General features: G+C 36.5%; 1 protein-coding gene and 1 non-coding gene across 4 annotated transcripts in view; one reads left to right on the plus strand and one right to left on the minus strand.

Annotated features, from left to right (window-relative positions):
* GPC5 (glypican 5) overlaps positions 1–27,799 on the plus strand; it is a 663,584-nt gene that overhangs the window by 71,836 nt on the left and 563,949 nt on the right. The gene's annotated exons all lie outside the window — the stretch shown is intronic.
* On the minus strand, positions 21,123–21,195 carry TRNAF-GAA (transfer RNA phenylalanine (anticodon GAA)). Its single transcript has one exon. It is a non-coding gene; the product is annotated as a tRNA-Phe (tRNA).

The raw sequence follows: 27,799 nt of genomic DNA on the forward strand, positions 1-27,799 counted from the left end.
CTATTATGAAATAACCAGAAGGCACCGCTCACCCTGTATTCACTCAAAGCAAATATTTTTAATGCAAGTTCAGTGTATACAAACTCATGTATATATGTGTACTTATAATTTTTCTACATATAGGTTAGCACTGTATATTTGCAGTATTCGTCTTTTGGCCTCTGCTGAAATATATATATGTGTATTTTTATATTTCTCAGGCCGTGCAGTTGGAATGGGTTAGTCAGACTAATAATGTTAATAAGAGGTAATAACCTATTCATCCAGCACGGAGGAACAAAGGATAAGACAAATGAGTTTATTTAAAATCAACTTATATTTATATATTTAGTAAGATTTAGGTTTAGAGTATGCTAGGATATAAGCAATGAAATGGAACTGAGAGAAGTTACTTTGGAAAGAAAAAGAGGAAAAAAAACCTAAAGAAACAATCAACCAACCAAAACAAAACCAGAAACAAACAAACAGAAAATCTGAAACACAGCCAACAGTGATTAACTTCTCTACAGTTACATCATATGGTTTGGTGCTTTAAAAAAACTTAAACCTACATTTCTTTCTATAATATTTTCATTCATCTTGAAAAATATTTGTTGAAATGGATGCTGCTTTTCAGCAAATAATGCTGAAGGACATCTCTTTGTAGATTTCACTAATATTGAGGAATATTTCACTAATATTGAAGAATATTTCTAGGCATGGTAAATCTCCAGGAAATTTAAGTATCTGTGTGAATTTTCCACAAATGCTTACAGTGCCAAGTTTTACAAGAATACACTGCTCATTTTCTAGTTAAGGCAGCCAAACATATGACACACGAGGGAAACCACTAGCTATGGTAACTAGCCAGTCACTTAAGAGTTAGTCCTGCAATATGACTAAGAGTGTGGGTTTTTTTTTTCTGTCTTATCTTTGGATAGCAATAGCAAAAGTAAAAATTACACCTATCATCAAGTCTGTGGTTGTTTCCTCTTCAACAGGTTTCAGTTGCTCCCTTCTTATCTCTCTGTGGGAAGTGCCCTGATAACCAGCAGTGGTTATCATGCTGATGAAGTCAACAGTGTTACAGGCCTAACCTCACTTCAAAGTACAACATGATATACTTGCTACATACGCTATTATATGTATGTATCAAATGACTGAAAAGCCTTCAGGCACTTGATTCTTGTTACCTCTCTTGATTACAATCAGTTTCCTGCATCTTTAGTTCCTTTTGAATTTTGCTTGTGGGCTTAGGTTCATTACCTTAAGATAATATGCATCCACAGTAATTTATAGACAGCAAGCGTAAGAAATTAAAAGAAATTAAAATAAAGAAATTAAATTAAAATAAACAGCCTTTGTGTTTGATGTACTTAAAATACTCTTTTTTTTTTTTTTAAGAACTGCTGTAATTAGATAATTAGCTATTAAAAAAGCACAGTGAAGTAACTTGAAAAGGAATATATCAATTAGTTTCCATAGCGAAAATTGCTTGTAAATGGTAATTCTTTCATTAGATAAAAAAAATTACATAAAACTCAGTGGTCTCTGAAAACAAGCATCCTATGATACCACATTGAGCAATAGTTTATGCAGATATTCTACAAACAGCAGTGTGGCCACCGAAGGGTAGTATTATAGACATAAACACTAATGGATTAAAACTTTTGGCAGGACTGTTGTATTTAGCTGTTGTACAGTGTCTTCTAGGCAAAAAGTATGTAACTTAGATCAACTATCTTATTACAGTTCTCAGAAAGAAGCAGAACTCCCTAATACGATGAGACTGGCTCAAAACACCTATGATAAAACTGAGGGCAGCAATTTCTCCTGAGATTTTGTTACGTTGCTGGGTCACAACCATCAGACATAACCATCAGGCTTTAAAAAGAAGCTGAGATACTCATGTGTGCACATAACTCCTCTCATATAACTTATGTAACTTCTCAGATTGAAATTGCAGAAAAAATTAGCCAATACATGTAATCTTATCACAAACCTTGAGAAAAATACAAGACATAGCCAGAGTTAATTTACTTGCTAGGATCTTAATTCTCTTGCAAATACCTTCCGTAAAGGAAGCAGAAGAAACCAGGAGGGGATTCAGTTGGTGTTTAGTGTTTAGTGTTTAGGCCCCCAACGAACACCTACATTTAGGAGCCTAGCGAAGCAGACTTCTCATTGTACATGTCACCAGAGAGGGCACCTGTCACTAAATTAGGTGTAAAGGGTATCAACCATTGAATAGAAAAAGGTAATTCTGGTTCAGTCATCTTGCACTGATTCAATCAAGAGTAGTTCGTTTGATTTCAAAGGTGTTTACATTGATGTAACTGGGACCAGACTTTGGTCCTTTACCTTGATTAGTATTTCTTGTATTTCTGCTGCCAGTGTTCTCCTCTAGATGTTTTTGCACAAATGGCCTGTACATTCGGGGGACATGAGAGAAATCAAATTGCCCCTTTTTGCCTCTTGAAATGCTGTAGCATCTGATTAAATGTACGTTGTCACCCAGTGTGCCATCCATTTACAAAGGGAAGCAATCTAATCCCACAAAATCAACTCTGATTTATAAAATGATGCTGTATTTCCCTCAAAAACATTCTGAATTATGTTATCTTATGTAACAATTCAAAATAAATGTAGTGTTTGGTATCTCTAAATATGTAATGTATGGAATCACAGAATAATAAAATGGTTTGGTTTGGAAGGGACCTTAAAGACCATCTAGTTCCAATCCCCCTTCCATGGGCAGGGACACCTTCCAGGTTGCTCAAAGCCCTGTCCAACCTGACCTTGAACACTTCCAGGAATGCTGCATCCACAGTTTCTCTGGGCAGCCTGTTCCAGTGCCTCAGCACCCTCACGGGGAAGAATTTCTTCCTTGTATCTAATGTAAATATACCTTCACTTTAGAACCACTACCTACCCCTTGTCTACCTTCCTTTGTAAAAACTACCTTCCCTTGTAAAAAGTCCCTCTCCAGTTTTCTTGTAGGTCCCCTTTAGGTACTGGAAGGTTGCTATAAGGTCTTCCTGGAGCCTTCTCCAGTCTGAACGACCACAACTCTCTCAGCCTGTTTTCATAGGAGAGTTTCTTCGGCCCTCTGATCATCTTCATGGCCCTCCTCTGGACTCACTACAGCAGGTCCAAGTCCCTCTTATGCTGTGTGCCCCAGAGCTGAATGCCTTACTCCCTGTGGGGTCTTTTGAGAGCAGAAAGGGAGAATCACATCCCTCGACCTGCTGGCCATGCTGCTTCTCATGAAACCCAGGAGATGGTTGGTCCTCTGGTCTTCAAGGGCATGTTGCTGGGTCATGTTGAGCTTCTCATCAACCAACACCCAATCACAGACAATATACTTGTTATCTGCGATGGGAGATTGTATTTATTTAGAACAAATGCCGTGTTGAAAACTGATATGGATAGTGTCTGTAGACAGTCTAGTGAAATTTAATTAGTATTGCTCTGAATTTAAAACTTGATTCTATGTATCAACCATGTTTTTCATGCAAATCTAGATTTCTGCATATCGTGATGCATATAGCATGAATATGCTTTATGTATAGACCAAAAGGATATATAGCACATGCATGCTATAATGGGAATATTGATAGTAACACCTAGTGGGGCAAATAAACAAAGAAAACTGGTCATAATAGAATTCGTTAAGTATAATCATAATATCATCATCTTCATAAACCCACTGTTTTCACTGTAACTGAAAACATTTTCCAAGTAACTAATTTTTATCTCAAAGTTTTGTCTTAAATATCTTACGAAATGCATTTTCCTTTATTCAATTGAGTTTACATAGCTAAAAATCTGTTAACTCCATACAGAAGAACACATAAAGTCTATGAGAACTTCAATGAGGACTCAAAAAGAAGCATAAACCTACATGTTTATACTGCACAATACAGACAATAAACTGCATCGAGTTTATATAATTTATGTTTAATATTGCTTAGCATGGTGAGGCTCTTATTCTGGTTGGGATGAATGAATGGTGTTATAATAAAATACATACAAAATATAAAATAAAATATAATAGGACTTATGTATGTACAAAACTATGAATGAGAGAAATTTTGAATAAGAAAGGTGAACTGTGTTTCATTCTGAATGATAATATTGAAGCATAAAATAAATTGATGTAGCAGAGGTAACAATCCTTTTTTTTTTTTTAATTGTGCTGCAGTGATCTTAATATTAAATAATAGTTGTGAAGGCTTGAAGTTTATATTTTGTAATAAGCTTAAGAAATTTTAAAAAATCATGTATGTCAAATAGATCCCATTTCCTTTATGTAGTAAGCAAGCTGATTCTTACGAAGCTACATTAAGTGATGTTTTTTTCCAAAACAACACGGAGAAACTAGTAAAAGTTTTTGATTAGTGGTCTTGCTTGATTTGTGTGTGAAAGCAAAAATCTCATTTACATTATAATGAGTTATTGAGTTTATTATAAAGCCATTAACTGCATTAACTTATTACAAGTGGTTCCTTGGAGTTACTGTATATGAAAACATTACTAAGTCAGGAGCTCTGTTTTATTTGCTGCATATTACTTGAATTTAAACAGAAAAATTGAAGACTCCTTTATTATTGTAGTTTCCTTTTATATATCTGTTTGCTAGTATGCTTTCTCTATGAGATTTTTTTTTTTATTATTCAGATTTGGGATAAGAGGACACTGTATAATTTGCTATAAAATTCAGTCAACATCAGAAGAGAAACCTTTAGAAATGAAGTTGTGAAAACTGACGAACAAGTTATACTACGTACTAAAAGATAATGCATTTTCAATATGTAGTTTTATAATTCAGCTTTACCTGTAGTCACTACTCTGTAGACAACAAACCAATTTTATTTACCCTGGTAATTTAAGAAACTAACAATTCTGGTTTTTATGAATGGTACCTGTGCTGCATAAATTTTGTGGGATCCCCACTTCTGATAGGAACTTTGAAAAACATACAGAAATTTAAGGGACCCATTTGTGCACTGAAAGATAAACTAGGCTTTCTGCGACTTGGTTAACATCTGAGTCTTTCGAACCTAGCAAACACCCTCTTAATATTTTAATGAGAAAATCTATGTTGGCCAAAGTGACTAGAAGATGTATAAATCCCTGCAAGCTAAAGCAGAATGAAAATAATTTCATTTTCACGAGTAAAATCACTTATTTTAAATTTTGTCTTTTGAGCATACAATTTAGGTTGCTGTAGTCCTTTAGGTAGCAACTTGAAAGAGTGAAAATAAATGCAGGCAGACATAGGTGGACATAAGCGAGCACTTGTATGTATATACTTGGATTTTGTCCCTGCTCTGTATTGGAAAGAGCTCAGATTCTAAATCTGAAGCCATAGCTGAGTAATATGTAACACTAAAGAGACAAATACATAGTGAATATGTGCTGAAGAATAAGGACTGCAACAGTGGTAAACCCCGGAAAGACAGATAACACAACCTAAGCAACAGAGGTACTTAAACTTTTCCATAAAAAGGTAGCTACCAAGTGGACTTGAGAAGTATTATATATGCACATGCAGAAGCAAAGAATATAATCCTGTGTTTGGATTTATGTTATTTTTTCACCTTTTAAGCTCCTAATCATGCAAGCAGCTCATGCAAAGAACTCTGCTAAGTTCATTATATTGCTCAAGAGTTTTCAGGATCCGGACCCTGATCAGCGTTTTACTGCTTTATCACTCTTGCAGCGTGTGTGCAGCTAATTGGTGTTTTGACTGAGTCAACAAAATAATGGTAACACCAATGAATCAAACTAAATCGTCTCATTAGAATGTGAAGCTAGAGAAATACTACTTTCTAGAACAAATATTATCCTCAAAAAATATTCTTATTAAAACAAATTGCTGTTTGTGGTGTAATAAAATTAATGTAAATAGAAACATCTGGCAGAATCATATAACCTACTGTAGCATAACATTTGGAATGAATTAGTTTATTTTATTGTCGTAAACTGCTTTTTGGCCTTCTCCACATTTTATCCAGATGTAAATTTATCAGGACTTTGCTTTACATCATATTGCAATGCTTTACTTGCATTTCCTTTAAAGTAATTTTATTTTACACATAACAAATGCTTGAAAGTGGAATATGTTGGAATTAAAGAAAGTTCAGGCAATGCTACTGCACCTTGTGTACTAAATGTTTTACAAACCTTCCAATATGTAGAGGCACTAAAGTGCAGATGTGCCAGTGCTGAGAAGAAAGTTTACCTTACAGTAAGCAATAGGGAAAATTATGTTCAGATACTTAATCTAGAATTTCTCCATTTTACCCTTCATGTTTGTATTGTAAGTAATCCTCACTCCTTTTATAGTCAATGGAAAAAATGAGGCACATTCCAGACTTACTCGATTGGAACTATGTTCGATGCCACTGTAAACAAAAATCTAGAATTGGTAGCTGACATAACACATCTACACTGCAGATGTCTACCTTTGCTTAGGTTAATAGGACCATGAGTGGTATACTTTGAATTTGATGAAAAGATAAGATTAAGAGGTGAGTTTTTGATTTTTAACACTATTGTGAAATGTGATAAGAAAGCTCACGTATTTGTTGTCCTGTGCCTACGGCTGCTGGCCACTTAAAAATATTTACTTCCTACGGATTTTAAAGACACCGGAACATATACTGAGTAGAGATCTGAAGTGTCTATACACAATAATAATATGGAATGTAAAAAATGTAGAATAATACAGATGCTGAAGAGATGCCCGGTTGATGGGCTGAATTTTATATCTCATTTTCTTGGTGTTTCAAACCTGAGCCTGCAATCATCAGGCTCCCCACTTCAGAAGCTTCACAAAACTCATACAGCAGACATGGATAAGCAAGACATGGTTTTGTGAATTAAGCACTGGTTTATGATACTAAATACCAAGAGAAAAAAATGCTGTTTGTTTAAAAGAAAGAAAGATGAATTGAGACAGGGGAGAAAAATCCAGGAAGATTTAAATTCAAAATAATCTAGAATGCCAAAAAGAATAACACTTTCTGGACTCCTCTACCCCATCAGTACCCAAGGACAAGGAATGTTAGCTACATCTGTTAAATGGAAGTTAAGGGGAAGTATTCCGAGCAAAAGCACTGCAAGGTAATAGATTATCTCAATGTGAAAAAACATTATGCTTAGTGAAGCTTTTCACACAAGGACAGTATTTATAACATGTATGTGAAAGGGTGGGTATAACTAGCATATATACAAAGACATTCCTCAATGCAAAATTAATTTCAGTTGTGTGATGTCCTTGAATTTGTTTTTAGTCTGCATCTCTTTTCTTTTCTAGAAAAGCTTGTTTTAAAACTGAAACCACTGCTCAAAATATATGAACATAAAAATGAAGATGCACCAAAACATTTTGTTCACCACATTTTATGAAAGTTCATGTGCTCATGCTATTGATGATGTTATAGTTTAGCTGTGTTTCCACTCAGTGTGTGTACAGTAATAAGTTCAAATGTTGTAGAAGTTATACTTACAAAACTGTTTTTTGAGAGGAAGGAAGGGGAGTAAAATAACAATATTACATTATATGAAGTAGAACTCTTCATCTGGCAAACAAAATCAAATCAAACACCCCACCATTTACTTTCTCAATTAAATTCGTCATGTATTTTCCCTTCAAGTATGTTAAAAAAAAATCCTTTGGTTGTGAACAAATCTTCAAGAACCATAGAAGTTTCTCATCATTCAAAAGATTCATATAATAAAACATTTCTTCAAAATAGAACCATAGAAGTTTCTCATAATTCAAAAGATTCATATAATAAAACATTTCTTCAAAATATTCATATATGTCCAGATTCTAAATTACTTTTCATCCAATAACTGCCTTTCATTTACTGTAGTTGGCAAAGAAGGAAGTGAATGTATATTTTCTCGTAGCTATCTATCAGACTGCTCTGGGGTCTTCAGCCAGCCATGCAAGAAAATGAATAAGTATGACTTTGATAAAGCAGCTGTGATATAATAATTTAAGGGTGAAAGAATCTCCACTAAACAACTCATATAATGAAGACATATTTCCTATTATTATGTCATAAGGTCGTTCAAGACCATGCCGGTAGATTAAATCCTTTTACTACATTATTATTATTATTATTATTATTATTATTATTATTATTATTATTATTATTATTATTATTATTTTAAACATGGAAGTTAGTTTAATACATGAGATTTTTGTGCACTTTGCACTTCAACAATTATTTTGAAGTATATTCTTGGAAGAAAATGTAGTCTCTGACAGTATTCCTCAACATGATATGTACATACTACCTATTCAGTGTATACAAAAGATAAAAGCAGTTTGAATGTCTGGTTCGAGGTCCATTTAAGTCAGCAGAAAGAATTCCTTTAACTTGGATGGGCTTCAGGGACAGAGCTCTCTTCACAAATGTTTGTAATCAACATTGTAGCTAGACTGTACAAACCCTATTCACATCATTCTTCCAGGGAACATGAATAAATTCTCTAAAAATTTTGCAGGGTTTTTTTTGTTTTCAGTTCATGACATTAATAGTTTGACCTTAATTGTCCCAGTAATCAGCCTCTTCCTCATCTTGGAAGATCTAAGGAGTATTTTGAAGTAACTAAAAGTAGCGTGAATACTTTGTTATTGGCATCTTTGGTAATTGTAAATGCTTCTAGCAGTGTCCGGCTTTGTGTTCAAGCATGTTATGTCAACTAATGGAATTACATGTGAGTCTGAAGAATTTTAAGGTGAAAACAGACACTGCTTTTTTCAGTAATTGGGTTATTTTAAAGCTAATTTTATTATATTTTGAATATTACTTCTGAAGCAAATTTAAGAATTTGAGACATTTAAAAAATAAGGTAATTATGTTCTTAGTAATTTGTTTGAGTTATGTTTACTGTTAATAAATTTGTTAGGGCATGGTATCAAGAACATGACTACATGACACAGAGAAATGAGGAAAGAAGAATACGTATTTAAAGGATCTTTCAATATGAAAGAAAATCCAATCATGATATCGAAAATGCTATCTGAAAATAGCACCTATACTTTATGATTTGCCTATTGTAGAGTAGTTCTAGAAAAACAGTTTTGTGAATTTAAAATGGTTCCCTCAGAATACCTGATATATATAGCGGTAATTTCAGATGAGAAATATTATATTATCTTGGGTTTTTAAAATACAGAGAAAGTAATAAATAGAATATATCTAGTAAAGTGATTTAACTAAATACTGTGGTGTGCTTTCATAAACAGTGCTGATAATTGCTTTGGTGTTTTCTGTCAAGAGGGAGAAACAAATGTAGAAGTGTAGACATCTAGCTTTACAAAGTAGTTGCCACCCGTTGATTAACTGTTTGCATACACGACTGACTCCACAAAGCACAGCAGAACAGGGCTTTCAAATGATAGTAATAAAACAAATGACATAATGTTATTAGTTAATGAGAGAAATTTCAATCCAGTATCATAATAACAAAGGCACAAGGGAGCACTGGCAGACGCTGTTGGAATGCAAAACAGAAAGGCTTCTGAAGAACGGTCTACTTAACCATCATTGGCTTTTCTGGGCAATACGCAGAAATTGTGTTATGCTTTTAAGTTCTCACAGGGATTCATTTACTGGCAGTGCGAGTGAAAATAAACTGTATTAATATGACAAAAAGCAGTAGGAAAGTTTTACAGATCAGCTCCTGTAATATGTATTGTAGGTATCCCAGTCTAGACAGGTACTTGTTTGTGCAAGATTGATCTCCATATTTAATCAAGACCTAGGAGCCACTTGTGGGCATGTGATTATAGATAGTAACCAGACTAAGTGCACATAAATATAGGAATGTAATAATAAATTTAACTTGAGAAAAATATGTGATCCTTGACCATATATTTAGACCACAAGAATCTTAGTGTTATTTAATTTTTATGACAACTAGAAAATTATCCCTATTCAATTCTAGCATGAATTCATCCATTTTTAGGCTAATAGCTTAATTACTGATGTACATTAATGGTTCTCAGTAACATTTTTAAAAGTGGTCTTACAGTGCAAAGAGCTGGGATTCAGCTCGTCTAATTATTGGTGTTTTCAGTCTAGTTTTCTACATCTGAGTCAATATTTTTTATAGTTGGGGATGTAAAAGGATATCTGCAGGTCGTGACTGATCTATTCCATAATGGCTGTTCATTTTACAGTGGGAGGATTCATACAGGAGTGCATTTCAGTATATTTCTCTCCATAAAGAGAGGCTGTACAGCTAACCCACTGTATCTTGATGTTCACACTGAAGATCTTGAAAATTAGGGGAGAGAAATACTCCTCATAATTTAAAAGTTCAGCACAGAAGCTTTTGAAATTTAGAAATCCTTCTGAAAGTGAAATTCAGATCCCACTATGAGACAAAGCTACTCTATTCCCTATTTAAGAAAAACAAACAAACAAGCAAACAAACAAACTAAACAAACAAACAAAAACAAAACAGGAGGGACGTGGAAGGGAGGTAAAAAGATGCACGGTAGTTTTATGCCAGCTTGAGGAGGACTTGCCTGTGTTTGTGACACCTCTGCATACCCAGGTTCTGGTTATAGATGGTTAGAAGGAGGAGGAAGTTTTAAAAACTCATTATTCTCCTGAGCCAGAGCCTTTCCCATGCCAAATCATAATTCTGCCCGGAACTGAATTATCACCATAGCTGCTCTAGAGCCTTACAGACTACTTAATGCAGGAGTTCACTAAGACTCATATAAGTCTCTCTGTCCTGCTAGTGCTAAAGCCTAAGTTTCTCTAAACCAAAGCCCCACAACTCTTCTTAATCCCCCTTCTCTTCAGAACACCCCGTATTCCATCCTGCTTGAGACTCCATCTCTACTTGAAGTCTCCCAAACCTTATCCACATCAAGTCTCTCAGTATGTTCTGTCCTGAGACCTCATTCTGCTTTCTTGTGATCCATCTAATACATCACACATGGCTTCCCATTCCTCTGAATCCATGCTCTGCCTGTGCTCACCCCAGGACCAGGGCTGAAACACCTGGGATGGTGTCCTCATCTATGAGGACAGGCTGAGAGAGCTGGGGTTGTTCAGCCTGAAGGAGACTCCGGGCAGACCTTATTGCAGCCTTTCACTACTTAAAAGGGGCCTATAAGAATGATGGGGACAGACTTTTTAGAAGGGTCTGTTACAATAGGACAAGGGGCAATGGTTTTAAACTAGAAGACTGGACGTTCAGGCTGGACATGAGGAAGGAATTTTTGACACCGAGGATAGTGAGACACTGGTGCAGGTTGCCCAGAGAGGTGGTAGATGCCCCATCCCTGGGAGCATTCCAGACCAGGCTGGATGGATCTCTGAGAAACCTGATGTAGTTGAAGATGTCCCTGCTCACTGCAGGGTGGACTAGATGATCTTTGAAGGTCTCTTCCAACCTAAACTATTTTGTGGTGACCATCAGCAGGGCTGCTCAGCTTCTCTTGACCCGTGTGCAGCCAGCATCCATGTCTGCGTGCCAATGCACTGCTGACAGCTGCTGTACTCCCCCATTAGTGCAGCCATTGAGAAAAATAATCCCTAGAGTTGGTTCTTCCAGCTGAAATTTTTGGGGCAGGTAAGGAACACAGAACCATTAGGAAGAGAGAGCAAACCATCTGAGTGACCTGTGGTCCAATCAGCCTCATAATTATCTTCAAATGGTAAGTGACATGAGAGAGAGGAGCATCAAACATTAACAGTCAACAATTCTTTCTCATTTCTTTACTCGGATGTTACTCACATTCACTTAACTGGGACTCTTGTACCTGAAAATAACAACTTCATTGCCACCTAACACAAATCTTTAAACAAGAAACAAGTCTTCTAACAAGAGCCTATGAACTGGTATATTTCAGACAGAGAAGTGTTTCAGGCCTTCCTTTTATATTTGTAAGACTTCATAAGACTTCATCAGCAGGAGCACAACAAAGGTCCCTTGCAACTCATTGAGATCTCATTGCATTACAGAAAACTGCTTTTCATATTTTCATAGGGGGAGCAGTTTCACTGGAAAATACTGATCCAGTGTCAGTTTACACATTCCATAGGCACACACTAATTGAAGAAAATTTTTCAACGTAGAGCTCAGCAACTGTCTTTCAGTTGACCTGTTTCTGGTCTCATTTTCTACAAGCTTTCTAGTCTCAAGGGACTTTGACTTCTGGATCTTGTGGCTAATTTACTCCCTTTTTAGTACTGACCTGTCTTCCAAGCTCCTCACTGTCCTTGATTATTCATGCTGAACACTTCATTTATCAGACATCCTGGCTATCAGGCTGCTGAGCTTGGTTAGACTCTTGGTTCTGCATTTACTGGGCTGTTTTCTAGCCCAGTGCCAGCCTCAGCTTCTCATCTCCCTTGACTGTGCAACCAATAGTCAGCATTTCCTCCAAGCATCGCTTTCCCACCTCTACATGGGCTTGAGGATCACCAGACTTCCCTCCTGCTTTGTCACAAGGGTTCTGAGCACCTCAGCCAGCTCAAGAAGTCAGAAGACTGTAAAGTCTGGGGAACAAAGGCAGGATTGCAAGTTCAAGATAGAATCTCTCAAAATTTTATAGGTTACAGAAAACTACAAAACTAGATAGCATTTGTCTAGCTTATTAAAATCTCACTGATGGATACTCTGCACCCTCATAAGACAATCTGTTCCAGACCCTAGCTATCACTTCTAGTAAGCTTTTTCTTTATGTCCTAATTAATCTCCCTTTGCACAGTTGAAGCTTGTTATTACTTGTACTACCTACAATGGACATGAAGAATAGTTTATACTGTTCCTATCTGCAGTTACCTTTTATCATGTCTTTCCTGAGTTTCAGGCTGGATTCAACTTATATGACTTATATTTTTCATTTTAAGTCATCTTTAAATCATTATCTCAGATGATGTTTGTGTTGCACCCTCCATTCCTTCTAGGCAGTCCACATAGTTTTGGAATTCTAGTACCAAAATCAAATATAATATTCCAGTGAAAAGTGTCTTCAAGCCAGCTACAGCAGAAAGATTATTTACAGGCAGTTATTCTAGAGCCTGGATTTGTGCCATTGACTGCTTCTGCCCAAGTGTGACATTTTTCACTTCTCTCTGTGGAAATTCATCCTGTTCTTACAGAACATGTATGCAACATGCAGTGATCATTTTGAATTGTGTTTCTGTCAGCAAAAATGTTTACAGCTATGTCCAGCTTTGCTAGACCCTCAGATTTCATAATTTCACATTTTTTTAAACTTTCATTGTATCAATAAGCAGTGTGTTGATTAGAACAGGAGATTCTCAGGAATTTTAAATCAATATACCCTTATTTAACAGGGAACCATTTAATATAGTTTCCCAGCTGGTTTTGCATATAGAAGTAACAATTTAGACGATTTTTAGTCAACTTCTGCAAACATTGTGTTAGGAGCAGAAGATTCACTAAAGCTTTTTTTCACTACAAAACAAGTAAAATCTCATTTTACACTTTGTCTTACACAATCCCCTACACCTCCACCCTTCCACCTCATTTACAGAAATTTTTTTAAAAAAATTGTTTTGGTGCTTAGTCATCATCTCTTTTGCTGATGTTTGCAGTCTTTTTGTTTGCTAATATATTCCACTATTTTTCTAGAAATGGAAAGGAGTTTGACTGATACGTAGTTTTCCAGCTCTTTGTACTTTCCCTTTTTTAAGGATAGATAGGTAACTTATATTTTTTTCCAGTCTTCCAAAATCCTATTCATCATCCGTGAGTTTATTAAATGCTTCTGAAATTGCTTCAGCATTTTCTCTATATTCCGTGAATTTCATCATATTTGGATTATTTAAAGCCAACTAATTTATGCTTGTCTTCTTTAGCCTTTCTTTTTTTCTGTCTTATATGCTTTGTTGTTTGTGCTAATTAACGCTATCTGCCTGATTTCATCTAACCTTTTTAGTGAAGACTGAAGCAGTAAATGCATTAAACATTTAGGGTTTTTTTTAGTGCCATGATTTAATAGCTTTTTTCCCTGTTAAGTAGTGGACCAGCTTTTTCCTTTGTCTTTCTCTTGCAACTAATGTACTTATTGATCTTTTTCTTTGCTTGTTCTTTGCATATTCATTGCTGGGTGCTTCACATTTTGTGCCTTCACTTTTTCTTAGCATGTATTTCTATGTTCCTGGTAGTTCTGTTATTCTTTTGTTCTTTGTTTCTCACCTTAGTGATTTGAATAGTACTCATTTTCTGTACATACTCTTCTTGTGTCTGAAGTAATTACTTTGTGATTTTACAGAGTTGGTCTTGCACAATTTCTGTCTTCTGTGCTAGATAATTTTCAGTCACATTTTAAACAGAATTTCTTTAAGGAAGTTTTAAATTGATTTTTTTTTTTCCCAGGGGATCTTGTTATTTGTGAGCCTCTTGAAGTATTTTTTTAATGTCTTTTATATTTACATTATTGTTCTTCCTCCTTTCCATCCTAAGACTTAAAAATGCTATAATTCCATGGACAGTCACCATTTAGTCACTCAAGATGCTATAGTTATGACTGACAAGTGATTTGTATACTATATTGTGTATTACTGCACAATAAGAAAACTGGAGTTTTTTTCTCAGATTTTAGGACTAAACATTCAGTGAAAGTAAAGCTTCAAAGTCTGTAACTAATTTTTTAAACATTGTATCAAGAATCTTAGTCCAGAGAAGCAATTAAACACCAAACATTTTAGTGAAACACCAACCTCCATGGGTTCAGGCATCCTTCCCATATTACGATCTGACAGCCAAATTTGTGTGTGATGTGTGACAGCCTGCTGAAACACATATTCTATATCAAGTCATAAACTGACAGACGTTCTTGGTACAAGTGCATGAGTAGACTTAATGTTTACAGCTGATTACTGACTTTCATGTGATGCCAGAAAGAAGTCAAATTGTATTGAACCAGTAATGTTTTTGGATGACTCATTCACAAACTTACCTTTGATAGTAAATACCAGAAGCTAGAGAAAATTTGATTGTCTACGTACTGTAATCTGAAAATCTGCCATTTTAGCCGATACCTAACTCTGTAGGTGCTGCAGTTTCTAAATTGCTGAAGGTGCTTAAAAAGTGTACTTCCATAAATATGTAGAAACACTTCAATTTCTAATGTTTTAAAAGCTTTTAATGTAACCATAGTGGTGTACAAAATTTTGAGATCATCATGCCAAAACCCCTTGGATCCTGATTCTCATAAACTGCGCAGAATTAGGCTCAAGGCTCACTGTGAGATATTGTAGCAGGCCTGGCTTTTCTTGCAGGCTTCCATGGAAACAAGTCTTATTTTGCATACTAATCAATAATACTGAATGGACTATAGGAAATTCAGGTAGACTTGCTTTCTACCCGAAGGAATTAGGTAAGTTCTTTTCACAATTTTTGACTCCTTCAGCATGAAAATGCAGGCTGAAACTCAAGCAGCTTTGAAAACTTCACAAACTCAGTTATCCAAAATAGATGCATTTCCTGCCTGCTAAATAAAAGAACAACACTGTTCTCACTATTAATCCAAATAAGTGATTTCCTTCAGATAAGATTTCTTAACACATTATTTTAAAATGCAGCATCTTTTCTTGTCTGCATTTGATCCAGGATCTCTCTGGCTGGCATGCCAGGCTCAGTTTTTCATTCCAGGAAACAAGTAATCACTGAGTTCCACTAACACACAACACGAATGAATTTCCTGTGTGTTTCACCATCAAGGATCAGACCACAGTACAGCACGACAAAAAAGATCAAGGGCTGATAACATCAATAAACCATGACTTCCTTATCACTCTGAACACGATGAGATTTCCAAGCTCATTCTCTCCTCTGGCCTTTGAGATCAAAGATCAACACATGATTATGTGATAAAGCAGAAGCAGATGATCCAACCCAGCAGTGGCTTGCGTCGTTTTTCTCAGGGGAGCTTAGAAACCGTTACTGGGTAATTTCTCATCTGGTCTAAAAACCATTATCTGTGGAGCATGAGTGGAACCAGGCTATTTATTCTGTTTCTTGCTACACAGAAGGCCACTGTGTGAGATAAATGGATACCACAACCTTGGCTACACTTAGACATTAACAATACATTAAGTTGTGTCTTATTTTCAACCAATGCACATAACTAACTGTCAATATCTTTGGGATATTAGCTTTTAAATAATAAATAATCTCCCTCAAACAAGACAGAAGTGATGATTAGAAAAGGAAATACTCTGAAGAATTAGGCAAGCTATTTTCTCCATCTTCCTCTGAAGGCAGAAATCTCTGCTGGCCAAAGTGTTAGTAAAACTCACTGTCTTTGGATTCTTCCTAAGCTAGAAAGACCAGATAGCATCAGTTTACTATAAGGTTTTCTTTTGTCTTCATTATGCTAGAACGCTACTCAAAAATCTGTCTTTGTAGCTGGCTCAACTTAGTATACAAGCATTCTTGAAAAGTTGGACTGTTATTATTTAATAGTCAGTGTCTTCCTGCCTTTAGGTCTTGCACTCCTGGGTGTTTTGATCATGGGCCTTATTAGGGGAAGGAATTTAAGTTTATTTTCTGGGACAGGGAACTGCTGCACACCTGGATTTTATCCCAATACAGATTCAGGAATCAAGCTAGTCATGCAGCCAGACCCAGGGAAAAACAATTCCTGAGTCTTAATGTACATTGAGATAAAGATACTCAGAATACTTAATTGTACATGGACTTTTTTAGAATTAAAGATGTAGTTTAGAAAGTCTGCAATCGAAATACTTTTTGCTAGAAAAGGTACCTTAAATGAAGTCAGCACAGTGCTGACTGTTTTTTTCACTGCAATATTTGTTTTCTAGTCGTCTGTTTCTATGGGATGAATCAGAAACAGTCATATCAACATGGTACAATATTCTTCAGGAAAAATATATTGAAATAACAGTGTGCTGCATCCTTACTTTGGGAATGGAAAATTGTTATCATTAAATACTTAAATGGGTGATAACTGATTCGTATATCAAATAACACACGTTTATTAAGGTTCAAAATAAATATATTAGTGGTAGATATATACTAAATAATTACAAAACACTAAATGTGCTAGGATTTTTTTAACAGTATATCACTGAGTCAGATACGTTAGGATATCAGTTAGAGCTGTCCCTGTCCTTTCTCCAGTGTTAATCAAAATTTCAGGGTTTGACTGAATAAAATGTCAGTGGTAGCAAATCTTATTAGTGACAGACAAAATCAGTACAGCCAGCAGGAGCAGATTTTACCAGAGTTTTTTTCTTCTTCCATCATGACTCCTGAGTTTTGGGGAACCTTTGCTGAAAGTAATTAATTTAGGTTAGACCTTTTAAGCTTCAGCAGGGGCAAGAATATAATCAGGTGAGAGGCTAATTTATATAATTTATATTTCATAATTACATTGGTCATTTGCACTTTGAAGGCCCTTGCAAAAAGAATTTAACAGTCAAGGGTTCCCAAACAGCTGAGAATCTGACAGTATTTTTCCTTTTTTTTTTTTTTACCCCCCCATACATTAATTCAAAGACAATATTTTGTTGCAGTTGAAGACCCATGAGATAGTTAAGCTCAGGACTAAATTCACTTAGCACTAAACCTGATTGAATTTGCAGACCCTATAAGTGGGATTAATGTTTTCTAATTTTAGCCACCTATAAAGTAGCTAAAAGAATAACTGATCTATTGCCTCACTTAGGCTCAGCATAGTTCATGAAGAAAGAAACAGAACTCCAGAGTGCAATTCATCCCATCCTAAGGTGGATGGCTAACATAATTGGGATGAATTGTCCTTCAGAGTTGTCTGTCTGAGTGGCAACTATGGCTTGAATGGTTAAATCATCTTTTTAATTAATCAGTAATCTTACATTTGCTTCAGGGATAAAGTAGGAGGAGATGCCTATCTGAACCCACTGATTATCCAAATAGCCAGGATAGGTGAAGTATTTGACCTTTAGGTGACCAACATAAGGTGAAAGGAATCCTGCTGTATACTTTCAAAATATGACACTTCGGCAGGAATAGTTTCATTATTATGATACTACAAATCATAATTCTTAAACATATAGAAATGAGAAAATATTATCCACTTTATTTCCCCCCCATCTCAGAACACCATTGAGGAAAAATACAATTGCATCATTGTCTTACATACCTGTAAAAACTAAGCCATCCCAGAGAAATTTTAAAACAATACTTATTTGTTTACTTATTTATTATTGAAAACTATAGATTTGGTGGGATTTTATTAGCAAGTTGTTAGTGATGCATAAAATACAATACTGCATTAACAGTTAAAAGACAGAATATAGCCAGAACTTTGCAGTTTTAAAATTTTGTTGTTATTTATTGTAGACTTAGAAAAGCTTAAACCAGCAAAGCCCAAGAAGCAAAGAACATTTTACTTCAATGTGAAAATAAAAAAAAAAAAGTCTTTCCTATAGATTTTTTTTTTCTTTTTTAAATTATTCCTCTAAGTCTTTTTTTTTTATATGTGCCATCAATAAAGACATATGACTATAATATGAGTGTTCACAGACCTGTGTCTGCTCAGTGGAATTGTTTATGTTATGGTGCATTTTTCCACAAAAAATAGTCATAGGTGTCATCTCTTCTCATGTAGACGAAAGTTTCCTAAGCCCCATTTTTCGAGTTGATCCATAATGGTTCTTATAATGTTGCTTTCTTCCATGGTTCCTAAATGACCAATGATTATTGCTCATGCCATATGGAAAGTCGGTTACAATAATTTATGCATCTGAACCAAGCCATGCAGAAAGATGTCAAGTGAAGAAAAAAAAAAAAGAAACATAATCTTCATTATAGGAATAAATCAAAGATTTTGTGAAATAGTCATATAAAGAATGTTCTGATACTCAGCTTCAGAGAAGTAATGCTCATTGCAGCTTTAGAAGTACACTTCAGTGCTACTCATTGCACACATGCTCTGTTCTTCAGCCTTCTCGCATGTGATTACTCACGTATGTATTATAGAACAGCATTAAGGTATATTAAGCTACATTAATTTGCATCATCTGCGAGCTAGGGGAGAAAGGAATCCCTTCCATACCAATTTGCTTCAAGTCAAATGTCAGCTTTCTGAGGACAATTTCCCATCCTTGAGAAGAGAGTCCACCATCATCAGTCATGCTGGTTTGATGAGTCCCCTTGAACCACCAATAACAATACACAGGAGCTTTAAGAAAGAGCAAGAAGATCATGTATCTCTGCCATAAATGTCATCCCACTAATGCCTACAAATAAAGAGAGGAAATTAGTTCTCACAACGGAACATTCATTTAGTATTTAATATGCACAAGCTTCCAATGTGAACTTCTGGTCACAGAAGAGAATAGCAGAGCACTTCTAAGAGTCTCAAGAAACTGAAGTTCCCTGGCTGTTCCCCTTCCTCTTGTTTTCACGGTACATTATTTGCTAATTCAGAAACAGTTCCTGCATGCATGGACTACAAGAAGGGAATATTTTGTTGTTCGCTAGACACATGATTTTCATGGTCATGGAGAAAGCCTCTACAGCTTTTGAATATCCTGTGTTCAGAATAACAGTCTTTTTTGAAGAGCTGCAATTATCTATCATCCCTTAGGATTAAAGCAGGACTAATTTACATGGCTTTTTTATAAGAGATACTGTTGGAACTGAAATGGAAGTTTTCTTTCCTTGGATGGTCACAGGAGATCAGTGCTCTTGGTGTTCTATCCCCCACCCATTTTTTGTGAACTGTAGTCTGGAGAAGAGTTGTGGTCATGCCCATTTTGTCACCGCTAGGCAAGCGGCCAGTTCAGGAAATCATTTAATTTGTGATCTTCTTGTGAAACTGGATTTGGCAGGGGATTAAAAGGCAGCATCTGCTAAACTGAGTGGAGAATAGGGCTGCCACTTTCAATCTTTGGTAGAAGGCACACAAATTTTATTGCTTTTCTCTCCTGTACCTCGTTTATCTCTTTGATCTCTATTAGTAGAGGGTGAGGAAGCCGCATCAGGAGTTCTGGAACGAAATACAAAATTCAGAAGTGAGACGAAAGATGCACAAGACAGAGGATTACAGCACTGTCTTCCAGAATACAGAAGAAAGGTTGTCCAGAAGTAGATGTAAGCTATATCAGCATTGCTAACGACGCAGGCCTAATGAGGCATTGTCAGACTGCAGGCCAAATAATGCAGTGTGGCTCATGTCCGCACCACTTAGGGCTACCTTCTTCTAGAGCAGAATGACCACATCCTTTTTATGTACCAGTTGGATGTCTGAGCACTCTTGATTCTACATGACCCTTCTTTTCTTAAAATGCTTTTTTTTTCAGTCTGCAATAATGTGAAGGATTTAGAAACCTACCAAAATGAACCAAGCTATTATCATAGAATCATTTAGGTTGGAAGAGACCCTCAAGATCATTGAGTCCAACCATAACCTAACTCTGGTACTAAACCATGTCCCTAAAAATGTCACTTATACCTCCAATGATGGTGACTTAATCGCTTCCCTGGGGAACCTGTTCGAGTGCTTTACAACTCTCCCCGTGAATAAATTTTTCCTAATATCCAATCTGAACCTCCCCTGGCACAACTTGAGGCCATTTCCTCTCGTCCTATCACTTGCTACTTGGGAGAAGAAACCAACCCCCTCCATGATACAACTTCCTTTCAGGTAGTTGCAGAGAGTGATAAGGTCTCCCCTCGAGTCTCCTTTTCTCCAGGCTAAACAGCCCCAGTTCCCTCAGCCACTCCTCATCAGGCTTGTGCTCCAGGCCCCTCCAACAACTCAACATCTTTCTTGTAGTGAGAGGCCCAAATCTGCACAGAGTATTCGAGGTGGTGCCTCACCCGTGCCAAGTACAGGTGGATTCAGTTCCCTAGACCTGCTGGCCATACTATTTTTGATACACCAAGGATGCTCTTGGACTTCTTGGCCATGCTGCTGGCTCATATTCAGCCAGCTGTTGATAAACACCCCCAGCTCCTTTTCCACCAGGCAGCTTTCCAGCCACTCTTCCCCAAGCATGTAGCATTACATGGGGTTGTTGTGACCCAAGTGCAGGACCTGGCCACTTTGCCTTCTTAAACCTCATACAGTTGGCCTCAGCCCAACAATCCAGATCACTCTGTAAAAACCTTTTTGCCGAAACCCGGGATTGAACCAGGGACCTTTAGATCTTCAGTCTAACGCTCTCCCAACTGAGCTATTTCGGCTGCTGTATGCCCACGAATATCAGAAGGATTTAGGGAGTGAGAAGCTTTCTGAAGCAATATCGGAAGAGTGTGGAGCATGCCAAAGCTTACAGTATAATTCATACTGTTTTTTCTAAGTTGTCTCTGTGGTCTATAGAACCACACATATTATCTTGGAAAGAACTAAGAGGAGTGATCTAAAATAAACCTGGGAGTAAGTAATTAGTTATGGGTCCAGTGGTCGAATTATTTCCCTAGACCTTGTTTCTTCGGTAGGCTTGTTATCCATTATTGGTGAATAGCTTTAGGAGTGTGTTAAATGCTGTCAGTGCAGTCTAATTTAACATTACAAACATTTTGCCTTTCTTTAGTACCTTAGAATATAAATTTTTTTCAAGAAAAGTGATTCTGCATGTGTATCTTGTAAATGCTGCAAGTGCATAATCCTTTTGAGATTCCAACTTAATTGTTTCTTGATGTTACACTATGTAGGTATTGACAATTATGTATTGCATGTGTCTTTTGTGGTAGTGTTCTGACAGACAGTCAAGTTCAGAGGTGAGAATACGTAGAGAATAGATTTTTAAAATCTAGGCTACAATTTCAAGACACAATTTATGTATCAAGAGTGGTTGAATATATCAGATTATCTTTTGGTTGAGTCAGTCATATTCAAGTCTCTGAAATCTGTCTGTCTACATAAGCAAAATGCAGTCTGCTTTATGCCTTACACTGTTTCATCTTATATATTTTGTTTATTAACACAGAACCAGAATGGTTTGACAGAGAAACAAATTAAAAGTTAGAATAACTTTAGTTGATAATTTAATACATACGTTTCAAAATTGCCTCTTGTAGTGAAGGAATAGCCTATGAGGTATACAAGCCTGTATATGCTAAATATGTATGTGTAAAAGGAGATGCACACATATGTGTCTTGTGGGGCTGTTAGGTCAACATTAAACTAACTGCAGACATCAAAAAGAAACGTGGCACCACTTCCACCTTGCTGAGGTATAATGTTCAGCTTCTGTACAGGATGTATGTTTTCTGTCAGAGTTCATTACTTTCACCAGGAATTTGTTCTATGTTATAGATGGCATTCATGCAATTGAAGTTAGATGAACATATAATTTTAAAAACAGATCTAGTAGCAAGAAAATAATCTCTGGACAAAAAAATCTCTGGAGGAGACATAGTTTGATCTAATTTTCTACAGTGGAAATTCAGATGAAGCTTTTACATGTCAGTAATACAGAAGTTCTAAGTAATAATAATAATAATACAGAAGTTGTGAGCCAATATGTCAATAATACAGAAGTTACTAGTAAGTTTGTAATTAAGATAACCAAGTTATACAGGTGAAATAGCAACACTAATGATGATTAGTATAATAGACTGGATTGTTGGGCTTGTCACCATCAGCTCCCTCAGTAGAAAATTGAGAGAGGCACTTTTGAGGCATGATTCATCTTCTCATAAGTATTTTGGCATGATTCTTCCCATAAACATCTTAAATAGGTCGGATGAATCATGCCTTAAACATCCCCACAACCTTCTACTGTTGAAAAAAAAAGGGAATACAGTATTTAGCTGAGGTGGTAGCTGAGATGAATCACCACCTTGTGTACTTGTGTGATACGTGAGCTAAACTGACGTGTTCTTTCACTGCCTCCTTCCTTGTGTGTTTTGGGTTTGGCATTGGCGTTGTTTAGTAAACATCACTGCTTTCATCAATATTGGCATGCATACGTTCAAGATTATATATGAACAGTATAAATTACAAAGCTTCATAATGAACCTTATACTTTGTATTGCAAAAGTAAAATGCGTATGAATACCTGACATCACAGTATATGTTTTTCTGGAAGTATAATGATATAAATCACGCAGAGTCACTAAAAAAAAAAGCAAAAAAAAAAAAAAAAAAAAGGGCCAAATGTTCTCATAGGTTCCATTGGAAATAGTTAATTCTGCTCAAACCCAGATGTCACCGATGCTGATCAGACTGTTGACAGAGAAAAGACCTCTTTGCACAGTTCCGGAACAACCCTGCAAAAGACTGAAAAGGGTCTTTCAAAAAAAAAAACAAAAAAAAAAAACAGAAATGGGGAAGCTGGAGTCTTTTAGACTTCACAGCTTCATTTCATTATTCATTCATTAATGGGAATAAGAAGCTGAAATATTTAAAAGCCAAATACAGGAACATATCAAGTTGTTAAGTAACAATGAAAACATGTTTACAGGGGACAAGTTGGGTCAAGCTAATCTAATTTACCTATATGGAAATGAAACCAAAATGTGGGTATGTGAGAAGCACAGATGTTGAGTCACTTGTCTTTCCTAAGCCTTTTTACACTATTCAACATGCCATTCTCATAAGTAAGTAGGGAATTATCTTGATTAAATTGCCACTAAACAGATGCAAAACTTTTTGGAAACCTGTACTTGATTGCTTAGACAATGTTCATGGCCAGAATCAAAAGACACTTCAGTTGCAGTTCTTGGGCAAATACAGCCACCATTTTCACTACTGTGTTAATGGTGAAATAATTAGTGTACTTTCAACAAGTGAGGGAGGGCAATAAGAGGTCATGCACAGGCTGAAAGATAGATCTAAAATTCAAAATAGTGGGTTGTCATTCAATGAGGACATATGCAAATTCTGCATTTAAGTAAGAATAAGATGATTCTATGATTGGAAAAGGACTGACTCAGCAGTTCTGTTGAAATGATATAGAGACCTTAGTGATTCCCAAAGTAAACATAAGTTAGAAAAGTGATGCTATTCTGAAAAAAATCACCAAAACATTTTTTAAGTACTTAGTCAGGGAGAGCTATATATGAATTTGAAACTCACAGAATCACAGAATCACAGAATGTTAGGGATTGGAAGGGACCTTGAAAGATCATCTAGTCCAAGCCCCCTGCTGGAGCAGGAACACCTAGATGAGGTTACACAGGAATGAGTCCAGGCGGGTTTTGAATGTCTTCAGAGTAGGAGACTCCACAACCTCCCTGGGCAGCCTGTTCCAGTGCTCTGTCACCCTCACTGTAAAGAATTTTTCTCATATTTAAGTGGAACCTCCTGAGTTCCAGTTTGAACCTATTACCCCTTGTCCTGTCATTGTTTGTCACTGAGAAGAGCCTGGCTCCATCCTCATAACACTCACCCTTTATATATCTGTAAACGTTAATGAAGTCACCCCTCTGTCTCCTCTTCTCCAAGCTAAAGAGACACAGCTCCCTCAGCCTTTCCTCATAAGGGAGATGCTCCACTCCCTTAATCATCTTTGTTGCCCTGCACTGGACTCTCCCCAGCAGTTCCCTGTCCTTGAACTGAGGGGCCCAGAACTGGACACAATATTCCAGATGTGGTCTCACCAGGGCAGAGTAGAGGGGAAGGAGAACCTCTCTCGACCTACTAACCATCCCCCTTCTAATACACCCCAGGATGCCATTGGCCCTCTTGGCCACAATGGCACAGTGCTGGTTCATGGTCATCCTGCTGTCCACCACGACCCCCAGGTCCCTTTCCCCTACACTGCTCTCTAATAAGTCATTCCCCAACTTATACTGGAACCTAGGGTTGTTCCTAACCAGATGCAAGACTCTACACTTTCCCTTGTTATATTTCATTAAATTTTTCCCTGCCCAACTCTCCAGCCTGTCCAGGTCCCGATGGATGGCAGCACAGCCTTCTGGCATGTCAGCCACTCCTTCCAGCTTTGCGTCATCAGCAAACTTGCTGGTAGTGCACTCTATTCCCTCATCCAAATAACTGATGAATATATTGAATAATACAGGCCCCAGTACTGACCCTTGAGGCACTCCACTAGATACTCATAAACATATAGCTTGTCATTCTCCACTGATTAGCTGAGATGTAGACTCATCTACTTTGGAGATAGATTTGGTCTTTGGAGATGTCTGCTATCAGGTGTGGAGGACCTAATCTGAAATACCTAAAAGGAGGAAGAAGTAAATAATCTGTTCTTATTGGTGAGAACAAATGAGAATGTAGTGAAGCACTGGAATGATTGTCTTGAAGGTTGTGGCCTGTCTATTACTGCACATTTTTAAAGAATAGACTAGATAAATAAGTTAAAATGTAAGATCATAAATCTAGTTGAACCTGCCCTGGTTTCAAAGGATGGGTTAGAGGACAGCTCAAGCCTTTGTTTCTATGTGGTTTTATTATTTAGTGAGGGATGTTACAGTCCTACATAAGCTGGAATACACAGCTGTAAAGGGAATGGAGAGTTAGCCATTCATTTTTGAGTCATGCAAGGAACACATACCCCTTGTCACACTGGATGATGGTGCAGATCACATGATGGGGTGGAAATCACAGTGGGTTTGTAGTTTGGAAGAGACACACATCTCCAGCAGCTATTATCTCCGCTTTCTTCCTGGAAAACATTCCATGCCTTGAGAATGCATGAGTTGTCAGTGCTGCTGCAGGAGTTGTAAAATAGGGCTTAGCAGAGCATCTGCAAATAGTGGTAGGGTGAAAGGCACCCCCAGTAAAGCTGTGTAGTAAGTGTAAATCATGTACTGGTTGTATGTGTGATATCTCTAAAAGCAAAAAAAGGTAGCATTAAAAATATATTTGGAAATAATTTGGTAAAAGTTAAAGAGCATGAAGGTGTAAAACTTAAGGGAATAATTTCAAGAACCTATATTTACATAATTATTCATACAGTAAACATATTTGATTTACAATTACATCTAACATCTATTGTTCTTTGACCCATTGAGCTCAACATTAATAGTCATTAAAAAGCATCTTGCCAAACAAAATCAGGTAATAATAAGTGAGATAATCTAATGAGAGAAATGGCTTAGTATTAAAGACGAGGATGTCAAAAATATTCATAGAGTAGACTGTGTCTTGACAACACACATGGACTATATAAAGAAATTCAGACTATATAAAGAAATCCAGACTATATAAAGAAATCCAGGTTTTTACATTTTGTTTGTTGGTGCCATGAGGTCAGAGAGCTAGACTGAAAAATCAGATGGGATTTCCCCTTGACCAAGGCCATTCTACATGATACAAGCTACAAGTGCAGTAGGTCCCCCAGAATTTATAGGGAGAAGCATCGCTTTGCCAGGTGTTTTTTTTTTATTATTTTTTTTCATTCCCTATAGATATGTTCTGGTGGGTAGTATACTCAGTAATCTTAACTGACTACATGGGAAGCTTACAATAAACAGTATGTAATGTGTTTTTACCTTTTTCATGGTAAAAACTGTTCTGTCAAAACAGCTCGAACATAGTGGAGCATATCCAGAACTTTCACCTCAAGAGCTTCTATTGCAGGCTTGGATAACTGCACAAAACCCTGTAAGTGTTAGTGGGGAGCAAGCAGAATGCAAGCAAAGAGGGTTCATGTGTTGTACTTCAGCTGTGTCTGCATTCTAAAGTGTGCATGAATTGGAAGTAGAGCTAAAGGCAAGTGTCAACACTACTAACAGCAATGGAGCATTTAATACATATTCTTTAGTTCTTAGTTGCTAAAAATGGGTTATGAGTTAGTGTAGAAATTAATTGTATTAAAATCAGGAGTCATATGGGGTAAGAAAGGGTGAGTCAAAGTAGAGTGAACTGTTCCAATCCATATCAATATTTGATCCTGAGCTGTTATCGTCAAAAGCAGCTACACAGAACATTCAGTACAACTGTCACAAAAAAGCCCTTCTAGAAACAATTTCCCTCTCCTGAGACTTCCTTAGTGTTGAAATAATTTCTGAATTTCTCTTAAATTTGTTAAGTTTATATGCTAAAACTGTATGCCTTTGCCTAACCAGTTTATAGAACTGGATTTTTTGTGTTGTGGTTGACAGGTGCTATTTTCCTCTTGTAATTGGGAATGAGCATATTTGTCTGCCTGATTATCCACCTCCTGCGATTTTCTGTCTTGTCAAGTTAGAAATGGTATGTTATTAACCTGTCTGAAAGTTGAAGTGCATATATGTATGTTTGTTTAAGAAATTTAACCTTAAAAGACATTCTTTTCCTCTCTTTTTTCTCAATAAAAATGGAGTGAAGCAAAGTGAAAGACAATAAATGCCTCTAATCCTGTATCAAACTCTTTAGAGGCTCTTTGAAACCCATGACATGTAGTCATAAGTTAAGTAAACAAACTCCTCAGATTTCTTTGACTGACTAGTGTGATGATTTTTAGCATGGAATTCCTCAGACTATCAGATGCAGGAATTCACCAGACTTCAACCAACACTTAGAAGAAAGCTGTCAGATTAAATATGCAGTGATACAAAATGAATATATTTATTTGTTTGATGTGCAAGAAATGTTGATCTGTAGTGCTGCATCTGCTAGAACGTGATTATAATTTCACTTTAACCTGTGTAAATCAAAAACACACTAAATTTGAGGGAGTACTGCCAGCAAAAAACTGGGATAAGTGGTAAAAATAAATCAGGTCCTAAACTTTCAGGTATAAAGACAAAAGCTTCATCTGATGTCAGTCATCATCATAGCTTTATGGACATCTTCCTGAGGTTGTTCTTTCTCTTCATGTGTAATTCCTCTGTGATTCCGTGATAATTACTTTTAACGAAGCTAGCACATAAAGTCGTGATGCTCAGGTAACCC

This window comes from Columba livia, chromosome 1 (genome assembly GCF_036013475.1).
Source record: "Columba livia isolate bColLiv1 breed racing homer chromosome 1, bColLiv1.pat.W.v2, whole genome shotgun sequence".
NCBI classification, from domain to species: domain Eukaryota; kingdom Metazoa; phylum Chordata; class Aves; order Columbiformes; family Columbidae; genus Columba; species Columba livia.